General features: G+C 37.5%; 1 protein-coding gene and 1 non-coding gene across 3 annotated transcripts in view; one reads left to right on the forward strand and one right to left on the reverse strand.

The window, feature by feature from the left end:
• SP4 (Sp4 transcription factor) overlaps positions 1-15247 on the forward strand; it is an 82753-nt gene that overhangs the window by 8320 nt on the left and 59186 nt on the right. The window lies entirely within an intron of this gene.
• On the reverse strand, positions 12846-12919 carry TRNAC-ACA (transfer RNA cysteine (anticodon ACA)). The gene has a single exon. It is a non-coding gene; the product is annotated as a tRNA-Cys (tRNA).

The raw sequence follows: 15247 nt of genomic DNA on the forward strand, positions 1-15247 counted from the left end.
CTAAATACATGTGCTCCTACTGTGAATCGTATTGTTTCCTTGTTAGAGTTTGGAGTTAGAAGAAGAGAAATCCTCTTAAAAAGGTTAAGAGCAAATATAATAACTAATCATGGGCTTCTCAGGCTCAGTGGTAAAGAATCTGCCTGCCAACGCAGGTGATGTGGGTTCAGTCCTTGGGTTGGGAATATCACCTGGAGAAGGAAATGGCAACCCACTCTAGTCTTCTTGCTTGGGGAATCCCATGAGCATAGGAGTCTGGTGGGCTGCAGTCCATGGAATCGCAGGGTGGAACACAGCTTAGCAACTAAAACAACAGTAAGAACTAGTTACACTGCTGGCTTAAGAATATCCTTTGTTTTAAGTAAGTGAGGATAATGGATGATGTTTTCCTCAAAAAAGAACTACTTGCTTTTGCAGTGTGTTCTGGTAGCCAAAGTGTCCTAGATTAAATGAACTGTAGGAGTTATTTCTCTTTAAAGAATTTAGAATGTGTAGGGACCATTGATTTCATTAGTAATGGCACTGGCCAGCAATTTGGTTTATTTTTGGCCCTGATCGTATATGGTAATAGATCATGCTTTTGCTTGATAGATGGATATTTCTTTGTCAGTTTTAGTGGAAATTAACATTTCTGTTGAAATTCTTGCATAAAGGTAGTTCAGACATGAAATGTTGCTGGCACTTCAAGAACTCTATCTTCCTTTACTTCTTTGGAGATTTAAAATATAAAACCTTGGGATTAACAGAACCAGGAATGGAAGAGTCATTATTGGTGAAAATAGAGGCCAAACGAGATAGTTGACATTTATATTTAATTTAAAACCTAATTTAATCCAGTAGAATCAGCTTCTTACACCAGACTTTTTTCCAGAGCTAGTAAAAGTAGAAAATTGACTAGACATGTAATACAAATATGGTTTTCCTCTGCCATATGTTGTATTAGTTTGGATTTCCCTAGTAAATCTTAAAATAATGTATATACATATGGTATACACATATGGTATACACATATACACACATATGTATGTGTGCATATATAAACATACATGTATCTATATGTATGCATATGTCTCCTGTGTTTAGTTATTTCCTTTTTCAGAGAAGTCATGTTTTTTCCTATAATATTCTTTTTGTAAAATCTTCTAATATTGTTTGTTATAAGTTGGCGTTCATTAAGAAACTTACATCTTGTGCCCTGTACAAGTGATTTGGATTCTAAACTGCCAAGTTGGTTTTACCTGTTAGAAGATGTATAGCATGACCTTTAAGATATGTTGATGATGATATAACAATATTGTTGCCTATTTTCAAGTTTTTCACGGAAGATAAAAAAGTACTCGTATAGAGCCACATTAATTTTTTAAAAGGGCATCTTTGGGAGGGATTTCAAGATAATAGAGTGAGGGAAAATCGAGTGTTAATCATCTGCTTTTCAAATCTAAATCAGGGAATATATAACAAGTAATACTTAAATATTGGAGCTGGCATAAAAGCAAGTTGAAGAGAAAGGAAGCTTGATTAAGCAAGAAGATGGGGAAAAGTACAAATAACACAGATTTGCAAATGATAAACTTTTAGCTTGAAATGGTCTTTGAGATTATTGCTCACCAGTTGGTCTTCGTTATTGCTGTTAAAGTCTATTTATAAAGGAATTTTGTGTTTTTACTGTTATAAGTGAAAGCAGAAACATGGGTCAGAGATTCTGCAGTGCTACATTGCATACTTTTAGGGATGATGTAGTAAGGATTGACAGTAAAAGGGGCAACCTGGCCTGATATCAGACCATATCCAGATGTCTGTGTGGACTCTCCTGTACTCCTCTGATCTAGGTATGAGTAAGATTGGATACTCTTTATGCTTGTCATTTTGTTACCTAGTGAGTGAGCAAGTTGTGGCAAAGAGAACCTATTGCTAATGTAAGTATGTGTGGTGAGAGAAAGACTTACTAAAGTTGTAGTTAACTCAGGTAACTTAAAGATAATTGAGCATCCTTCCTCCTCCCTCATCCCTTAGTGGTACTTTAGCACAAAAGAGACTGAAGTTTAGAAAGCTTAAGTGATTTTCCTGTGTTTTGTGGCAAAGTGAGAACTAGAATCTTGGCTTCTGCTTGAGTTGTCTTTCTCCTGTATTTCTGCCTTTGTTAACTGAATCTTTTGCTTGGTAATGAGTAAATGTAGCTGAGGTTTAGGGATCGTAAAAGGAGAGTATCCAGCTAGCCTTGTCTTCTCCCACATAGACTGTGTTTATTATTCCTGATATTCAGTGTTAATATATTGAATACAGCATTGGTGAAACACACAATTCTCTGTCTCTTTGTTGTTATTTTTAATGGTGAAACCTCAGTAGTAGTATTTAGTCCCTTCTTGAAAGAGCAATTTCAGAACTAAAGAGATTAGTAAATTCTATTTGTAGATACGCAAGTTCTAACTCTAGTTAGAAAATTTTTTTTTTTGAAATGAGATTTGAGAAGGGAAACAAACATTGTTTTCCTAGTATGTAATAGGTGCTAGGTATTTCTATTATCTGTATATCCCACAGTATCCTTGAGATTATTGTGCTTATTTTACAGATAACCTCATTGAGGATTACTTACATATGGAATCTAAAAGTTGGTACAAATGATGTAGAAAAGAGACTTATGGTTACCAGGGGGTAAAGTGGGGGAAGGATAAATGGGGAGCTTGGGACTGACATACACACACTACTATATATGAATAGTATATATAAAATAGATAACCGATGGGAACCTGCTGTGGAGCACACAGTCGTTGCTTGACCAAAATGGTGTAATATGGAGAAGAGGCAGAGCTTCTCCACCCACCCAGCTTCTGTTAACCAGTGAGAAAAATGCAGTTCCAGTGGAAATAGCTAGAGCTGTAAGTCACTCTGAGATATTTATTCAAGGTAAGTGAGGAGATAGGGGGCGTTTAGTTTCTGTTTGAAAGTATGATCCAGACGAATGCTATCCTAAGGTCAGAAGGAACTTTCAGACTTCATTTCAGGGCATATCAATAACTTAAAAGTTACACAACATGGAAAAATTGAGCATGAATAAACACCTCACTTTTTGAAAACACCCCACACGATAGATGAGCTTGATAACTGCCCATAACAGAGTCCTTTAATGAATTATGGAATAGTTGTCCTCTGAATATTTAAAGGAATTCAGAAATCATTGGGAGCCAGTATGGGTTCACCAAAGAACTAGATTCACAAATTCGTTCTTTAGAATTTCTGGATGAGTATACAAAGGAAATAAAATCAACACAATGTATCTTGATTTCAGCATTGATTGTCGTGATTTCTTTAAAGACTCATACCTAATTATTATGTGAAAAATGTTGGCTGTGTTCCTCAGTAAAGGTCTCTGGTATTGTGGCATAGGGTTCTATACTTGATACAGTCCTGTTGAACATTTTTTTTTGTTTCAGATTTCATACCTAAGGTTTACCTGTTGACTGAATTCAAAGATTAGACAAAGCTAGGGGGTATTGCTAATAATTATGAGAGGGCATAGAATTGAGATGCCAAGTGATTTTCAGATCAATTCAATTGCTCAGTCGTGTCCGACTCTTTGCAACCCCATGGACTATAGCACGCCAGGCTTCTCTGTCCATCACCAACTCCTGGAGTTTACTCAAACTCATGTCCATTGATTCAGTGATGCTATGCAGTCATCTCATCCTCTGTCGTCCCCTTCTCCTCCCGCCTTCAATCTTCCCCAGCATCAGGGTCTTTTCAAATGAGTCAGTTCTTCACATCAGGTGGCCAAAGTATTGGAGTTTCAGTTTCAGCATCAGTCCGTCCAATAAATATTCAGGACTGATTTCCTTTAGGATGGTGATCTTACTAGACCAGGATGCTGGACCAGAACTAGCAACGTAAATGTAACAGTTAGGATCCTCTACTTAAAGCTGTCAGGTTGGGGGGGCACGATTTTATACCTACAAGATGGAAAGCATGGTGTGGCAGCAGGACATGTGAAGATGCTTTATTGGGTTAACACAAACTAAGAGCAGAGTAAAGCGCCTGTATTTTGTACTTCTCAGACGATGTGCAATATTGTGTACAATACTGGATGTGGCACATTTTAAATGGGACAGTGACAAGCTGGCAAGCATATCAAGAAGGGTTCCCAGGTTGAAAAGTGTGGAAAGCATTTCATACTAACAATAATCGGGGGGGGGGGGGCAGGTATCATTAAAAGAAAAGAGAAAGTGTGACAGCTTCTTTAGATATGTGAAGAGCTTTTTTAATTGATGAAGTTCTGTTATGTTTTGTCCCTGGGAAACCAGTAGAATCAGTATATGTATATACACATGCCTGCCTGCAATGTGGGAGACCTGGGTTCCATCCCTGGGTTGAGAAGATCCCCTGGAGAAGGGAAAGGCTACCCATTCCAGTATTCCTGCCTGGAGAATTTCATGGACTGTATAGTTCATGGAGTTACAAAGAATCATACACACCATCCTGTGTAGAAATGGAATAGTTTGTTTCATGAAGTGGTGATTTTCCTAGTGTTAGAGGCTGGATACCCATCTATCAGAGACTCTAAAATATAGAATTTCCTATATTGTATAGAAGGTTTGATTAGATAATCTGTGAGTTTTCTAATTCTAAAATTTAGGATTCTATGAATATTTGAGTACATAGTCTATTCTGGGTACTTTCATCCAGCATATGGTGAGAGCTCTGTATAAGTCTTGTTAAGCTTACATGATTGATTAAGTAGGGATTTGGTTGGGGGAGGTAGGGGTTGAGAGTCATGTCTACCATTTTTCTTATTACAAAGGCAGAGTGATTAAGATGATTTCTTAATAGAAATTAATGTAATACTTTAGTTTACAAATTAATAGTTTTCTGTTCTTCATTATATGTTAGACTTAGTGATTGTGCCCTTAGATGCCATTTTTCTGTTATTTGTACTTCTATTAGGTGACTACCAAAGCATTAGTGTTTTAAACATACACCGAAGTGCTCAACATTGAATTTATAGTTAGGCTATTTTGTCTCAGTACATTAACCATAGTCATGTATCTGATAATGTCACTTTAGTATGAACAGTGTGATTACTTTTTCTTGAGTGGACTTGGAGAGCAGTTGGAAAATCCAGGATCCTGATGTGGTTCAAACTCTGGGAAGCACTTAGAACTTCCAGTCTGTTAAATGTGCTCTGTGCAGTAAGCAAACCCAATAGGTCTGTCTTTTTGGCTCAGAATATTTAGCTCAAAGGTACTTTAAAAACCATTTGAGGCCCCAGACCCTTTTGAATAGAAAAAGCAACAATTGAGGTAGATAAAGGTTCTCTTTGCCTTAGGTGTGATAATAAAGTCAGGTGTGTGTTAGTCACTGAGTTGTGTCTGACTCTTCGCATCCCCATGGACTGGAGCCTCTGTCCATGAGATTTTCCAGGCAAGAATACTGGAGTGGGTAGCCATTCCCTTCTCCAAGGGAATCTCTCTGACCAAGGGATAGAGCCCAGGTCTCCCTCATTGCAAGCAGTTTCTTTACCAGCTGAGCCACAAGGGAAGCTTGAGAATATGGAGGGGTAGCCATTCCTTTCTCCAGGGGATCTTCCCAACCAAGGAATAGAACCCAAGTCTTCCATGTTGCAGGCAGATTCTTCACTGTCTGTGCCACCATGGAAGCCCCAATAAAGTTATAGTTGGAGACTATCTGGGCTTGATCAGAGGTGTAGTTCAGGTAGTAGGTTTATTGTTACTGCAGATGCATGTACTGGGAGGCTTCCTAGCTCACAGGTATTTTGTCTCTTAGGTGATCATCAGTCATTTGCAGCCAGAAGAAGAGGCACAAGAGAGGCCCAGGAAAAAAAGTTTATTATACACAGGTCCTAGAGAAGCAGTCAGTGTGCACTGAGAAAGAGTCACATGGGAGGTGATGTCAGGGAAGCTGGCTCAACCTCGGACGTGGGGAGCAGAGAGAACAAGAACCCATGGGCAGATACCTTTATTGGGGGATCAGGGTGTGAGGGGATTTCATTGGTGTGTTTAAATGTTGCTCAGTCACAGGGGAAGGTGGGGGGGAACTTCATGGCAGTAGCCCCCTTATTACGCTGGTACACCTGACTGCCTGGGTGCGGTGTTCACAGCCTGCTTGTGGGGATGTTCAGGCAGCAATGGAAAATGATATTTTAAAACATATAATGCAACAGAATTGGGAAGTAGAACTCTTTTATTGGTGGGCACTGCTCTCTGTTAGCTGCTCCATCCAGGGCAAACATGTTGTAATTGGAGCGTTAATCCTTTTTTCATTTGTAAAATAGTGTAATTCATTCCTTCCCTTTTTACCTCATAAAGCTGCAAAGGTCAGATCAGATCAAAGTTATAAGAAGGGTTTGGATATTGTAAAGAAAACTGTGTATGGAGGTTGGTAACTTAGTAAAATACCTGTACGTAGCAGCTCTCACCCTTTAGAAGAATGTGAGACAGTAAAGTTGGAAAATAAGTAGTTTTCAATATGGATATTAGCTTGAATTAAAGATTAGAAGTAGATAACCAATGGGCGTTTGCTCTATGACTCAGGGAACTCAAACTGGAGCTCTGTAACAAACTAGAGGTGTGGGAATGGACGGGAGGTAGGAGGGAGATGCAAGAGGGAGGGGACATATGTACACCTATGGCTAATTCATACTGATTTATGACGGAAATCAAACCAGTGTTGTAAAGCAATCTTCAATCAATTAAAAATAAATAAATATTTTTAAAAGATCAGAATTAAAAGAGAGATCTGTATAAAAGGGGTATCTGAAAGCCATGGTGAAGTGCAACTAAGGATATGGGGAAGGGTGTATGTGCAGGTGGAAAAGAAGCAGTGTATTTCAGTGTAGTAAGAACTAAGTGTGTGCTGCATGCTGTCTCTGCAAGCTCTGAAAGTACTTGTCTAAAAGGATACTTATGTTAGGGAGATAAGGCTTACATACATGAAACAATTATATGATTGCTGCAATTGTGTATGAGAGTTTACACTTAACTGCTGGGTTTTGAGGTAAGGAGAACAACTGGGAGAGTTCAGAGACAAGTAAGATCAGAGGTCTGCAGTAAACAAGGAATGCTTTCTGTGGTGAAGATTGGTCTAGGAAGTAAGTACTTGAAACTTCGAGGGTAGAAAGGTGAAGAGAAGAGGATGTGTTAAGCCCGCTGAACTTGGAATGAAAAGGGTGAAGTCCTCACGGGAAGCTTACAGCTAACATAGAGAGTCGTGCTCTCTAACCTCCGTGCCCCACAGAGGATAGTGGTCTCCCAGAACAGCTCAGGGCACGCCCAGTGCACAGCCTGCCGCCCCTGCTTCAGCCAGAGAAGTTCTGTGGTTTTTTGGATTGTGTGCTTAACATTTTGTTTGAAGAAGAGATTCTGCCAAAGTAATAATAATTTTTAAAAATGTGAATCTAGTGGATAGAGGGGATTGAATGAAAAGATTTGCAAATGATGCTGTTATAGCATTTCTCTAGATAAAAGTGTGGAGAAGTCAGAAATTAGGAGCCTAGAAGAAAGGATGTTATTGGGGTAATTTAACAGTGAATTCACAGTGGTGTTGATAAAGGCTGTGGCAGTGAAGCTGCTTAATACAAAAGATACTTTATTGAACCTCTCTTTAATACACAGAATGGTGACATGAAATCAGTGTGAAGGGATTCCGTAAAAATAGCACGTTTGCTGGTTTCTTTTCTCTGCTTTGTATTAAGTATGGTAACAGGCATTGAGACACCAAAGGTGAAGTGAGAAATTTGCCTCCCTAACAGTATATTCCCTATTGTGGAACCTTCCGAATCACTTTGTTTCTAAGACATAATTTTTTTTTTAACAATTTAACATCTTGGAAATTGAAATCCACCTCATAACCAAAGACATGTCATCGTTTAATTAGCATAATAGTTTTTCTTTCTTATCATTTGCGTCTCAGACTTAATGGAATATGATGAATATGTAGTTTATTAAAGTACAGCGTGGTTTGTAAAGACTGTCAATGAGGTGTTCCGGAAGCCCAGAGGAAGGAAAGACTTGCTTGTAGAGTTCTTGGAGTGTTTTCATGGAGAGGGTTAACACCTGAGCAGGACCTTAAAAGGATAACTAAAAAGTTTGCAAGGTTGGGATGAGGACCGTCATTTCAAGTTATGTTGGATTTTTCATGTTGGAAATGCAGTTCGAGAGTCTTCTATAAACAATGCAGAATTTAGGCTTAGATGAAGGAATATTATTATACATTAAAGTTGCATTGTAAACCTCCTGTAGACAGGAGCTGTGTCTTATGTGTATGATTTTTTTTTCTGTTTCACACATCAAGGAATGTTGCTCAGTACATACAATCCTGATAACTCAGGGAAGGCATACAGGTGGAGGAAAGCTTTGATTTCATAGAAGAATGAGATGGATAGATCCTTGGGATGAGTCAGGATGCATACTTGAAAAGGAATGAGTTTATGACCATAAAAGAAAAAGTGCTTAGTAAAATGAAATAAAAGAGGAACTTGCATATCTAATTATTTCCTTCATCTAATTGTTTTGAGAGACAGTTGCAGATGAGAATCTTAGCAGAAAGGAAAGTTTTAAGGTGAAGTCAAAGATATTTAAAGTCTCAAGGTTGCTTCTGTCCCTCAGAAGTTATCATGTAGGTGCCTCATAATGTGGCCCAAGAGAGTTTAGTCCAGTTGTGTAAATAATGAGTCAAGTCACCACAGCTTTTTGTTCACAGAAGCGGAGCTGCTTTTGCACAGAAGTATAGGAACCAGATAGTGATCTGTGCTGTGGTAAGTGGGTGCCTCCTGTGCCTGGTGTGGGATTGGGCGGGAGGGTGGGAAATCCTTGTTATGGTTGAGGGTGTCTTGGCCAGGGACCTGAGGGAGAAGAAAGGAGAAGAGATTAGATGCATATGGTGACGTGTACTAAACAGAACTCATGTAGGATAAAGAGTTACACTTAAAGTGGTTTGTAAATCTTAACCCATTTTCCCATATAGTTAGATCTACATTTAAATTTGAAACTCTAACATTTGACAGATATTTGTCATAAATACTATGAACTATGACAGTATACTTATTGAAGGAATAATTTATTTTGTAAATAATCCTATTGATTACTTGTTTTACAGTTTTATAAAGTTAAAGTGCATTGTGTTTTTATTTCTAGAATTTCACCTTTTGTCCTCATTGGTAGGATGTCAGTAGTTAAATTGATTTTAATGATAGGGCAGTAAATGGTTTTAGTAACCTCTTGATAGACTTTCATCCATTTCATGGACTCCCTGCTGGCAGACTGCATCCATAAATTCAGCCAGCAAATATGTAGCCAGTGTCCGTATTATGAGGCTTGATACCTTGTTTATGAGACTGAATGATATATGGGGCCGAACTTCCACTTTCATAATGTTCTAATAGGAAAAGAAATAATTGTTTCCTTTTATGAATGAAACAAGAAGTAAAAGTGTTCTTTAACCCTCAATGTTTGTTTTATATTTAAACTCACATTTACTGCATGTTTAGAGTATCCCAGATACTGTATGCGGCACTTGACATATTACTCATTTATTCTTTAGAACACCCTATAAAGTTAAGTATTGTCAGGTGTAAGAACTGAGGCCTAGAGTGGTAAATAATTTGCTCAAGGTCATCTAATCTCCATACATATTTTGTCTCTAGAACCCTGGGACTGTAACCATAACACTTGTCTCTCACCATAAAGTCCCCATGTACTGTACAGTGTATTTCCTGTAATCAGTTGTGGAAACAATTCATTGTCTCAAAGTGTCAGACATTGTGCTTAAGCATTTTATGTATGTTAACTCATTTGATTTTGGCATCCTCTGAAGCAGACAACAATGGTGACCTCAGTTTTTAGAACAGGAAACCAAGGCTATCAGAGGTTAGTGTCTTGGTCAAGGGCATACAACCAGTATGTTAGGCAGCTAGTAAGTGAAATACTTCGTAAGACTGTTCTAGGTGAACAGGACTGTCTTCACAGCTAAGCAGTATGATTTTAAGTTATGTTACTGTAATTGTTGTAGTATGTTCAGTAAATCACTGATACCTCTATCTCTAGGTAAGCCCTCTACTGTTTATTGACCTTTGGGGCACAGGACATATGTGCCACAGGGAGAATTAGAATTTTTAAAAATGTATTGCTTTATGGTATTCTGTGTTGATAGGGAATTTGAAACTAATAAGAACATTTCCTTTAGTAAATACATATGTACCGTAAACTGATTTTGAATGAATTTTGAAAAACAGATTTTTAAGAATATAAGCTATAGAGGAGTCTTATTTCATTTTCATTAATATTTGTAAACTATTACTATTAGTATTTAATATGTTAGTTTTGTATTAAGCAATATTATTAAATATGGGTTAGGCCAAAATTACATTTGGTCTTTTTTATACAGTGTTATGGGAAAACGCGAATGAACTTTTTGACCAACGCAATATCAGCATATATTGATAATTAATGTCTGTTCTATTAATTTATATACACTGATATTTAATTATATTAATACAAAATTGATACAGTTATCAAGCATACCAAAAGGTATACCATAAGTCCTGTATTTCGTGACTTGCTGCTTGATCAGGATGTGATGTGTCAGTATAGATACAAGTTTTTCAACTTTCTGAAGTAAATATCATTAAAAAATAACTTTCAAAAACCCAGAGATCATAGGAATTATATGTATAGAATGTGTATTCTTCAGATAATTCTGCATGTCTTTTTTATGTAGTATTAGCTCATTTGACAAGAGTGATGGTATAAATTTATTATGGTTGTTTAATGGATAATAAACAAGATATTTTGAATATCTGCCTCTATGTACTGCACATTGTTCTAGGTGCTGGGAAACAAAACAGACATGTTCTTCTCTACTCATGGAACCTATACTTTGTGCTACATGACGTTTGTTTTGTATCAATCTTACGTTATAGCTTTTTTTAGGGATGAGAAAAATTAAGGCTTAGAAATGGTAAAGAACTTGCCCAGTGTTACAGATTTAACACGGGGATTGTGGGGAAAGAATCCAGATTCCGCCTAGACTCAAAATTATTGTTTGATCGTTAATCATGGTTAAGTCCTTAGGGACAAGGAAGTTGTTACCATGAAAAAGTTTTAAAAGTGCCCCCCCACCTCAGTTTTAAAGAAACAAAGTACCAAAGAGAATTAAATGCTAATTTACATTTTATAAGAGTTTGATACACCAGAGTAAATATAGTGGAGGAGAATGGAGTGTATTTTCAAAAGATGGGATTGAGTTCATTTTGTCTGTCTGTGAGTTTGTGTATGTACAATTTATGCATACACATTTACATAAGGGGATTATATTCTATACCTGTGGACCTGTTCATCACCTTCCTTGTTCCCTTAACTCTTAAAATTAAGGATACCCAACCATTTGGGGGTAATTCTAAAAAATTAGCAGGCCTCCTCACACTCCACCCTCAACTCAAGTCACAAAGAAAACTTGATTGTTGAAACGAAAGTATTCAGACAGCTCTCAGGGCTTTTTAAAAGGGCTCTTTGGCAGCTGCGTGAGCTGGCGGTGATAACTGTGTGCAATTTTCAAACTGGAAGCCCAGCATGTTTCATCCCATAAGCAGTTTGTGATGAGTAGAGGTAACTATGATATATTTAAGAAGTCTTTGTTTTTCCCTTTTGTTACAATGAAATATATGTATATGTATGTATTTTGTAAAAGGAAATATTTGAGGTATTTTTTAGTATTAAAATTCTATCATTTTACAGACAAATGTATGGGAAAAAATTTGCACTTAAATTTTATTTCAGTGAACCAAGAGGAAAATTCAGGAAAAATATCATTTAGCAATATTTCTAGTTTTTTAAATCAAATTAATTACTTTTTGGCGTAAAACTCTGAATATGTCAGCATTTCAAAAAATGTCAGAGTTTGTTCTTGTTTCGGCAAATCTTTGAAATCAAATCTAATATTGAATCTACGCTATTGCCCTTTAAAGAAGGTCATTTATCTAAGTTTGAGTCATTACTAAGGATTTGCAGATCTTTTTTAGAAAATGATTCTCTGCTGTCTTTTTAAACTAGACACATGCCTAGCCATCAGCAGCAGCAGAGATGAGGGCCAGGCCCCTAAACCCCAGGGCATTCATATTGCCATCTGGGGCCCCCTATGACTTGCTCAGAGTGCCCTTGCCAGTGGATGCAGACACTGAAGATGCCTGGTCAGAGACCAGCTGCCCTTTAAGGCAGGAAGTGCGCTTGCCTGGACCTGAGCTTCTCGGTAGCTGACAAGCAGCATTGATAGCCTTGTGAGAATAAATACTGCTGAGTGTTACCTCCTAACCTTTCCAAAAGCTAGTTCCTGATATTCAGGCCAGAGATTTTACTGTCGTTTTTGCTCCCTTCTGGCTTTCTAACTTTACGGCAACCATCCCAACAGAACTGACCGTTTTATTACCTTAGCACCTCATGCCTTAGATTTCTAGTCAACCTGCTTCGTGGAAAATAGTGTAAACTCTACAAATTTAGAAGTAGAATAATTAGGTGGATCTTTTCTGTCTCAGTTTCAAAGGAGAAAATGTCTTACTTCTTATGCTAGAAGCTGAATAATATGACATCTGATTTGTAGTCCAAAGAGATCTCATAAGAGCACTTGTATTTTCATCTGCTTGAACTTTAGAATTTTCTGCTTGGGGGTATTAAAGTAGGAAGAACTCCATTTTCAGCCTCACAACTATTGGCAAGTGAGTGAAGTCACTCAGTCATCTCTAACTCTTTGTGACCCCATACACTGTAGCCTACCATGCTCCTCTGTCCATGGGATTTTCCAGGCAAGAATACTGGAGTGGGTTGCCATTTCCTTCTCCAGAGGATCTTCCCGACCCAGGGATCGAACCTGGGCCCTCCCACATTGTAGGCAGATGCTTTACCGTCTGAGCCACCGGGAAAGTAAAGGGGAGTTTAAGGTAGACTCCAGCTGCTACCTTGGGAAGAAAGTGCTTCTCTAAATGGTGGGTTGTGCTGAATTCAGGATGCATATGTAGAATGGCTTCTATGAGGGATTTTTTTAAATTAAATAATAACAAGACAGGATTTTTAAAACAAATGCATTTCAAAAACAATTTTAATATAATATTTGCTTGGATTTCGTTTGGTAAAAAGTTAATTTGAATTTGTAGAAACACTTTTAAAAGTTTACTTTTAAGTAAAGTTTAAGTAAACTTTTAAACTTAAGTTTAAAAGATTACTGAGAAACGAAAGAGTTGTTTTGGTAATCAAGTCTTTAAAAGGTTATGGAAAGTCTGGCACTCAGCTATTATACTGAAGTTTAAAAAAACAAAATTGTGCCTTCAAATATAACTTAAAAGCACCACTAGTAAAAGATTTATTTATTTTATGTTGTTAAGAACCCTACATGCTTTTCAGTATGTTAGCCCAGTTGTTATAGTAAAGGCCATCACGCTATCAATCCTCATTGTTGAGGCATAGTTGACTATTTCTTTCAGCATAAGAAAACTATATGTTTAACCTAAAATGAAGGAGATGTGGTGCTGGTGAAATAGACAGGAGTCAAGACCTGTCCTTGGTCCCCTGATCTGCCAGGTACTGTCTGTGACATGGCAGTGTTAAAGGATGGCCTTTAGCTGTAGTTGTAATCACCTGATAACAAAATGCTTACTAAACTGGGTTTTTCTGAGAATTAAATGCAGTAGCATGTAAAAATGTTTGGTAAATATCAAAACATTTGTATTTGTCACAAAATATTTGGTAAGTACCAAAAATTTGGATGTAAATTATTATAAACTTACCCTCAATGCTTTTCTTCTAAATCAATATGTGTGTGTTTAGCATTTTGCAGTCTCATTTTCTGTTACATGTTCATTTTTGTTTCTGTGAGATAAACCACAGTTCTGGTAATGTAGTAAGTATTTAAGTAAAAAGAAGTGAGACTGCTCTGTTGGGTTAAGTGGGTGCGTAAACTGTGGGTTTTATTTTGTTTTCTGATGCTTTGACATCTGGGGCCTCACCGATCCTGAAGGAACTGCCCTTTCCAGGGTTGAGGAGTTCCTGGAGATAGTAAGCACCTCCACCTTGAGTGTGCTTTTCAGTACAAACCACTGCAGAGCCCGCGCCCAGCCAGCCCTCGTGCTTCAGGCTGCGCTCTACCTGCTCTGGTCACAGGGCCAGGCGCCAGACAACACAGGGCAGCCCTCATGCCCTGGAGCCACTTCCAGTGGCCATTCCAAACTGGCCGATCCCAAGCCTGCTTCCCCTGCCTCTGTTTCTCCTGACGCACACCTTTTCCTGTTGGTGGAAACCACAGTAAAGGCCCTCGTCCCCATTTCCCCTCTGCCCTCTGCCTCCTCACCCACCCTGGGCTTCCCTGTGTGGCCTCCTGGCGCGTGTGTGCCCCTTTCTCTAGGTAACTGAGTAACTCTCTTTTCACCCACAGTCTTCTCAGCTTACTGTACCTTGAATTTTCTATTAATAAATTATATTTGAAAATAGTTTTAAAATGGTAGACTGATTTACTTCTTTTAATTCTTAAGGCTAAGAATCTGATTACCAAGAAATAGTATTTAATACAAGGTTTTAAAGTTTTCTTTAGAACTAACTAAAACAGAGATTCAGACTGGTATCAAGATATGTATGTGTGCAGGTGAATATATACATACGTTCATGTGTATAAAAAAATTTTTTTAACCATATTGGAAGATTACAGAAATTCTGATATGTAAGTGACCTTTACAGATCATCTTTTTGTTTATAAGAGAAAAAACTAAGACCCAAAGGGAAATGTAAATTTACCCAAATCACCTCTTCAGTTATTAGCAAAGTCAGGATAACCCATGTCTAACTCCCTGAGGCTTAAATAGACATGCAGGTGTCATAAGCATTTTTATTAGGAAGAAAATTGTTGGCAAGTTTTTCTTGCTTCTTCCCTTTCTCAAAGGAATAAGAACTTAAAGTTAGTTTTATTTTCTCCTGTCCCAAGAGGCAGTGGTTTGGTTGCTAAGTAATACTTCCAATTGTTACAGTTTTTTCATTTAGCAGAACTAAAATTTAATATAGTTTTTCAATTTTACTTTGTAAACTATTTTTAATTCTAGAATCCAGATATTTGTGTCCACAATTCACTCATTTTGTGTCTGAGTTCCTCTTCTTTCTTCTTACTTTTGTTAGATTGTCAAACTTAGAAACTTAAAGCAACTGTTGTGCAAGATACTTTGTTGTAAATATTTTTCTAAATTATTTGTATTTTTATGACAAATTTG

The sequence above is a fragment of the Muntiacus reevesi genome, chromosome 6 (genome assembly GCF_963930625.1).
Source record: "Muntiacus reevesi chromosome 6, mMunRee1.1, whole genome shotgun sequence".
NCBI classification, from domain to species: domain Eukaryota; kingdom Metazoa; phylum Chordata; class Mammalia; order Artiodactyla; family Cervidae; genus Muntiacus; species Muntiacus reevesi.